Source organism: Salvia miltiorrhiza, chromosome 7 (assembly GCF_028751815.1).
Source record: "Salvia miltiorrhiza cultivar Shanhuang (shh) chromosome 7, IMPLAD_Smil_shh, whole genome shotgun sequence".
NCBI classification, from domain to species: Eukaryota; Viridiplantae; Streptophyta; class Magnoliopsida; order Lamiales; family Lamiaceae; genus Salvia; species Salvia miltiorrhiza.
In genome coordinates, this window is record NC_080393.1 from 41,982,918 (window position 1) to 41,989,968 (window position 7,051).

Here is a 7,051-nt window from a genome sequence, read left to right on the forward strand (position 1 = left end):
TTTTTATGGGGAAACTATTTTTAAGGATTCTTACAATTTCTGCAAAAACTGTGAAAAGTGCCGTTATATTTATTCCCGCAATGAAATGCCTCAAGTTCCTATTCTGGTTTGTGAAATCTTTGATGTTTTTTTTTGTACTTGTTAATTGCTTTTGTAGAGATATATTTGTCTTTTTAAAGTTTATTTAAGGTTATATTTGTAAATCTCACTCTTGATATATGGTTTAAACTTGTCTACCAACACATCTAATATACTCCCTCCGTCCACGAAAGAACTTCCTAGGAGGGAGTGGCACGAGTTTTAAGAAAAAAAATTATTTAATGTATTGAAAGTGAAGAAAAAGTTATTGAGTATATTGAAAATGGTGAAAAGTTATTTTAATTAGTATTGGGAGTGGCACCATAGTCCAAAAATAGGTAGGAAGTTCTTTCGTGGACGGAGGAAGTACTATCTATAATTTGTATCATATCTACCAATACAAAAACTTGCGTACAATCGGGTTGCACCCTGACCTGCAACCTAACCCAAACCCGCATCCTGATCTGTTAGGTCTCGAAAGGTCTAGAATAGGTGTATGGGGGGAATACACCTATAGACTATTTTTCAAAACTCGCAAGACAACTTTTTGAAGTTAACTGATACAGAAGAGTTTGACTGATGAAAACAATTAACGAAGATTTCAGTTAAATAAAGGTTGAAGACTAATACTGAAATTACTTCAGTAAAGATACCAGTTAAACGCAAGACTTTAACTGATATTCTCATAGAGCTTCAGTCTTGAATTTGAACAGAGGAATGTTATGAATCTTACTGACTATCCAAAGATTTATCAGTTAGACTAATAACACTGGCAGCGAAAAACTTATCTTTTGAAAAAGCCTTTGATAAACACGTTGTCAGGTCTTAGGTTTCACTTTGTAATTAATCAGTTTCAGTTAGAGCGGGGTTTGTGCGCAGATAAGAAAGTAACACTGAAAGCGATAAACGACAAAGGATTTTTACGTGGTTCGGAACAAGTTCCTACATCCATGGTCAGTTGATCACACTGACACACACTCTGGGCTTGTGCTTGCGGGTGCACACTGGGTTGGATTTCTCACTCACTCTTAGCACGCACTGGGTAGCTAAGGTCTCTTGGAGTCAGAACACTGGTCTGAACTCCTTTCTACTCAAACACTCTTTTCGCTCGGTTGAAAAGAGGTTCGAAGTACAACCTAGATTACGAAGAACAGACTCTTCTGTAATCGAAACTTAGGCTTTGAATATTACAAGGTATTTGCCTAAGGATCTAAGAGAATGTATGAAATCAGTAGTCTGATTTTAACTTTGTGAATTCTCTTATTCGATTCAAATTGTTGAATGCTTTGAATGGCTGAGTTGCGATTTTGTAGCGTTTCAGCTTGTGCTTTTGAATCGGTGAAGATTGAAGTGATCCTCGAGCTCTATTTATAGGAGAGGTCTTGAATAGATCCGTTGGCAGAGATGGTCTTCAAGAATTCATCTGTTGTGAGAGTAATTCAAATTTGGCTGAGGCTTCAATCTTCGAGGTTTCTTTTTTGGTGAGAAACGTCGTCTCAGGTACAAAAGGTAAAGTGCCTCTAAAAAGGTAATCACCAAAAAGGAATGCTCTGCAGAGAAAAATGACGATCCTCAATATCTCTGCAATTAATGCGGTTGTACTTGAAAGTGTGTGGCTTCTTTTTAACGTTGGAGTTTCAGTCCGAGGAATAATGTCAACTGATACTTGACTTTAGTATCAGTCAGCTAATTCCACGTAGCCAGCATTTGATGAATCAGTCATAACTGATTCTTCAGTTGAGAAACTCGTTAAGTCAAATATCAGTATTTGACTCTGCCTTTCATTGCAAACTTCAGTTGAGTTCTTCAATTGTGACAGCCCCGATTTCCCGGGAGAAAAAGAAATGGGCTATGTGACGAAACTACTAAACTTTATTTGAATTAAATGGGTAATAGGCCAATAGAGCCGGACATCATTTCATCAATTGAAAAATATGTCTTATTCCAAAAGTAATAAGCATGATATTATGATATAATTGTTCTCCCTAAAAGGATCGAAAGTTCGAAGGTCTGAGCCCAAAAAAACATTTCATATTAGGCATATAATATATATATGCAGAATAACAATCACTTGGGAAAACGATGGAAAATGGAATCCAGATTAAAACGATTTAAAGTATAGTTAGGCATAAGATTATATTCACCAAGTGAATTTATTTCAGCGGAAGTAAAACAGAGTGTTCTTCAATATTACAGCAACAACCCTTCCTCAGCTTCGCACGTCACCACCAGCTGCTCAATCTGCAAAAGGTTTTGAAAATAATTGCAGGGTTGAGTACTAGTGTACTCAGTGGGCTGAGCCATTTAAAAACATTTTAAAAATCATTTACTGAAAAAGATAATTCATGGGCATTTCCACTTGCTTGACTTTTCATGACAACTTTAAACGCTTGCTAATCTCATAGAACAAGACTTAAAATAAAATACATTGAAGCATGTTAAAAACACCTTCATATCATAACCACACAATTCATTCATAGTTGTAACCATTCATAATTGACATACATAAATTCATTCGTAGTGAAACCATGGGTGTAGCCATAGGTGTATCCATAGGTGTAGCCATAGGTGAAACCATTCTCACATTCAACCATTTTTACATTCAAACCATTGGTGTAGCCATTGGTGTAGCCATAGGTGTATCCATAGGTGTAGCCATAGGTGAAACCATTCTCATATTCACATCATTCTTACATTCAAACCATTCTCATCATTTCCACATATAGCATAAATAAATCATTTAAACATGAATAAATCATATCTACCTTTTCATTGATAACATAGATTATTAATTCCACATACATTACTGAAAATAAAGCCCACCTGATTTGGAGAAAATCCAAATAGTATAACTCAGCTGAACAAGAGCCTAAATATCCTCTTCTGTAGGACCTACAAGATAAGTTCTCAACTTAAACTCATAGTCCTAAAATCAAACTTAACCTTCATTACTTGTCATCATTTTCTAACTAAATTCGCAACACCCGAGTTTTCATAAATTCAACATAAAACTTAAAAATCATTTTTCTTGGCTAAGGGTTTCAATAATACCCTTGCTCGACTTTTACTAAAAAAAAAACTCATCTTTAGCATAAAATCAACTTAAAAAAAATATTTTGCTTACAAACATTTGTAAGACTTTAACTTTTTAATTAAAACATATAACCAAACAAATAAACATACAGCCCAATAGAAATATATGCATGAAGCCCAATTGTTTTCTTAATCAAAGGCCCAACCTGAGCCCAAAAATAAGGTCAACCCCCAGATTCTTCTCCCTTATTTCCGCTCGTTTCTCTCTCTCTGTAAAACACGCTGAAACTCCCCCTCTTTCTCTCTCTCTCTCTGCTTCGGTTCCTCTCTCCTTCCCTCATCTCACACCACCGCCGCCTCCTGATCCGGCGAAGTCGCCGGCACCAGCCGCCCTCCTCATTCTCCCTTACCTCTCTGATTTCTCACTTACCACCTTGCTCGTCACCCTCATCCCCTCCCTCGCCAAAAATTCCCAAATCAGCAACCCTAGGTCATTTTTCCTTCGATTTCCGGTGAGGTAACCGCCGGAACCGCCCCCTCTGCTTCAGCCGACAGCAGCGGTCAGCCGGACCACCGCCATCGCCGCCCCACTCCCTCTGTTTTCAGCCGGAGAGCAGCAGCAGTAGCTATCTGCCACCGCCACTCTCACCCTCTCTGGACCTTCGGTCGACCTCAAAGGCCGAGGCCGCCGTCGCTCTCTCCGCCGAACAGCCCCACCGTCCAGCCACCGTCCACCCCTCTCTCTCTCTGGATCGACGGGCAGCAGGAGCATCAGGCAACCGCCGCCGTCGCCAGTCCTCCCTCTTCCGTCCTCCCTCGACTCTCAACCCCAGCAGCAGCCTCTCGAACTTCACACACACACACACACACCAACACACACAAAAGCATCTTATGAAAGAAAAATACTTTGATAGCTCAAATGCTGAAAATTGCTTTTGTGTATATGCGAAAAATGGCTTCTTGATTCTGTAACAGTGGTGAAGTGAAGAGAGCAAACCTTAAGAAGGTTTCTACTATCTGTGTCCGTAGGAATTGGGTTCCAAATCTGGAATTCTGCAGAAATTCTGCTATGATGGGATTTTGATGCTAATTTGCAGAAGTCTGAATTGTGATTATTGATTTTGTCATGTCTGTGTATGGCTTCGTTTAGAGGATGGAGATGAGTTGATGATTGAGCTTTTATTTATGGAGATTTGTGGAGATTGTGTGGGGATGTTGTGTCTGCACAAGAATATTAGAAGTGAAATGAGAATGATTTGAGGTTGAGTTTTCAGCAAATGAGTGGGCAATTATATATAGGAAAGAGTGGCTACGCGGAAGAGCCTCATTCATAAAAATTTATACATACAAAAATCAAGATATCTGACTACTGTAGCTTGCTTGGGGAGGAGGAAATTATGAAATGGGCCAAATGGCTGTTGAATTTTAACGGGCTGGGCTTTTAAATGGATGCATGTCAGAAATTCAAAATGGATCAATATGCTAATTCAAATGATTAAAAACAATCTATATAATTAAGCTCAATTTGCTTTAAAACTTCAACCAATAATTGATGGAATTAAAATAATTTTTCTCCGGGGTGCGAATCGATGTAATTCTAAACTCAATAATTCTTCTAAAATCATATTGAGGAAAATTCGGGGTATTACATCAATCTTCAGTCTTCAGTCTTTATTCCTCCGGTCTTCATTCTTCAGTCTTCAGAACACTAGATAAACTAGAAAGCGAACTCTAACAGTTGAGTTCAAAGGGTTCTAGTCTATTACAAAGAAAACCTAAGGATTTTGGTATCATCAAAATTAAGGCTAGGATATTTCATTAAGTTCTCAACATGATCCAAACTGTGTAAATGAATGACAACATTCGGTTATACAAATAACACTGCCTATAATTGACACTATTCAGTTATACTAACGACACTGTCTATAATTGACACTATTCGGTTATACAAATGACGTTAAGTATTGTTGGTGTCCCAGAGGGTTGACTGACTGGTGTATGAGGGGGGGGGGGGGAATACACCAGTGGGCTATTTTTCGCAAAACATAAACAAACTAAACCAGATTTCAGTTAGAAATAGGTTGTAGACTGATACTGAAGATTCTTCAGTGGATTGACATCAGTTGAGCGCTGGGCTTAATTGATGTCCAGATAAGGCTTCAGTCTTAGTTTGTAAAACATAGTAGAGTTATTAATCTCTCTGACTAAGGATCGTCAGTAGGATTAATAACTCAGCTGCGAATTTTAAACTTAGTGCGAATAGCCTTTAGAAGATGCTTATCTTTTGTAAAATCATTAGTTTCACTTTTCAGTTATTCCAGTTTAGTTGAAAGCAGTTTAGCACAGACAAAGGAAATAACTGAAAGTAAGTAAAGAACACAAGAATTTTTAACGTGGTTTGGAGACATCTCCCCTACATCCACAGTGATATGATCCTTGCCGATCGATTGAACACAACGCACGCGGAAGACTGAACTTGAAGGAAAGGATGGAAATCCCAAAACCTCTGAATCTAACCCACGGAATGATTTAGGCGAACGGATCCCTAAACCCCAACGTGAAGTTGACGCAGCAACTCGGGGACGCTGAATGACACCCGACGATGGTTGGTTAACTCGCCGTTACGTCGATAAATTGAATTCGTCTTGGAAAAATCAAGAGGAATTCGGAATTCTCAAGAGAGAAATAAAACTCACAAGTTTATTGATAAAAGTAGGGTAATTTTCGTCCAACATGTAGTAGCCATATATATAGGCAAAACTAAACCTAGTCTAATAAGGAAAAAACTTAAAAACAAGCCCTAATAAGCCAAACAAGGCCCTTACTACTAAAATCCGAAAATAACAAGGCCCTTTAAACTCATGGGCTGCGAAAATAACAAAGCTGAAATAAATAAATGAAGTCTTCAAAATAAATCAAATCTTCAAGCTTCGGCCCACTCGCATGTAATGAGATTAATTAGACTTGGGCCGACTCCACCATCTCCAATAGGTCTCTTCATCAACTCTTGAGCCCACACTTCTTGAACTAAGCTCATCAAGCTCTCCTTGAACTTCTTGGCTCGTGCTCTTGTAACCGGACCAACAGGGACATGCACCGGGTCTTGTCCTATCGAACCTTGAGCTGCATCATTCCCCTCCTCTTGAAGAGGATTTGTCCTCAAATCCAAAGCATCACCTACATCAAAAGGACTCAAATCAGTCACATTAAAAGAAGCACTCACATTATACTCACCTGGTAAGTCCAACTTGCAGGCATTGTCATTGATGCGCTCCAACACTTGGAATGGTCCATCCCCCCGAGGAAGTAACTTGGATCGACGCTGCAATGGAAACCTTTCCTTGCGCATGTGCAGCCATACCCAATCACCGGGTTCAAACACGACTTTGCGACGTCCTTGGTTGGCTCGTTCGGCATACTGCTTCGTGCGCCTCTCAATATTCATCCTTGCCTTCTCATGAATCTGCTTCACAAAATCAGCCTTTTTCTTGCCATCAAGGTTAGTATACTCATGCTCAGGTAAGGGAGATAAATCCAATGGAGTCAAAGGATTAAATCCATACACAATCTCAAATGGCGAAAATTGAGTAGCAGAATGAATAGAACGATTATAAGCAAACTCAACATGAGGCAAACAATCTTCCCAAGACTTAATGTTCTTCTTGATAATAGCTCTAAGCAAAGTAGACAAAGTCCTATTCACTACCTCTGTTTGACCATCAGTTTGTGGATGACAAGTAGTAGAAAACAAAAGTTTAGTACCCAACTTACACCACAAAGTCTTCCAAAAATAGCTCAAGAACATCGAATCCCTATCAGAAACAATGGTCCTAGGCATGCCATGCAATCTAACAATCTCTCTAAAGAATAGATCAGCTACATGAGATGCATCATCAGATTTATGACATGGAATAAAATGTGCCATCTTAGAAAATCGATC

At 38.9% G+C, this 7,051-nt stretch overlaps 1 long non-coding RNA gene across 1 annotated transcript; it reads right to left on the minus strand.

The window, feature by feature from the left end:
- Positions 1–1,999: 1,999 nt before the first annotated feature.
- Positions 2,000–4,356, minus strand: LOC130993742 (uncharacterized). Its single transcript, XR_009091762.1, has 3 exons — positions 4,109–4,356; positions 2,902–2,970; positions 2,000–2,319 (listed from the first exon to the last, which is right to left on the minus strand). It is a non-coding gene; the product is annotated as an uncharacterized LOC130993742 (long non-coding RNA).
- Between the last annotated feature and the right edge of the window lie 2,695 nt (positions 4,357–7,051).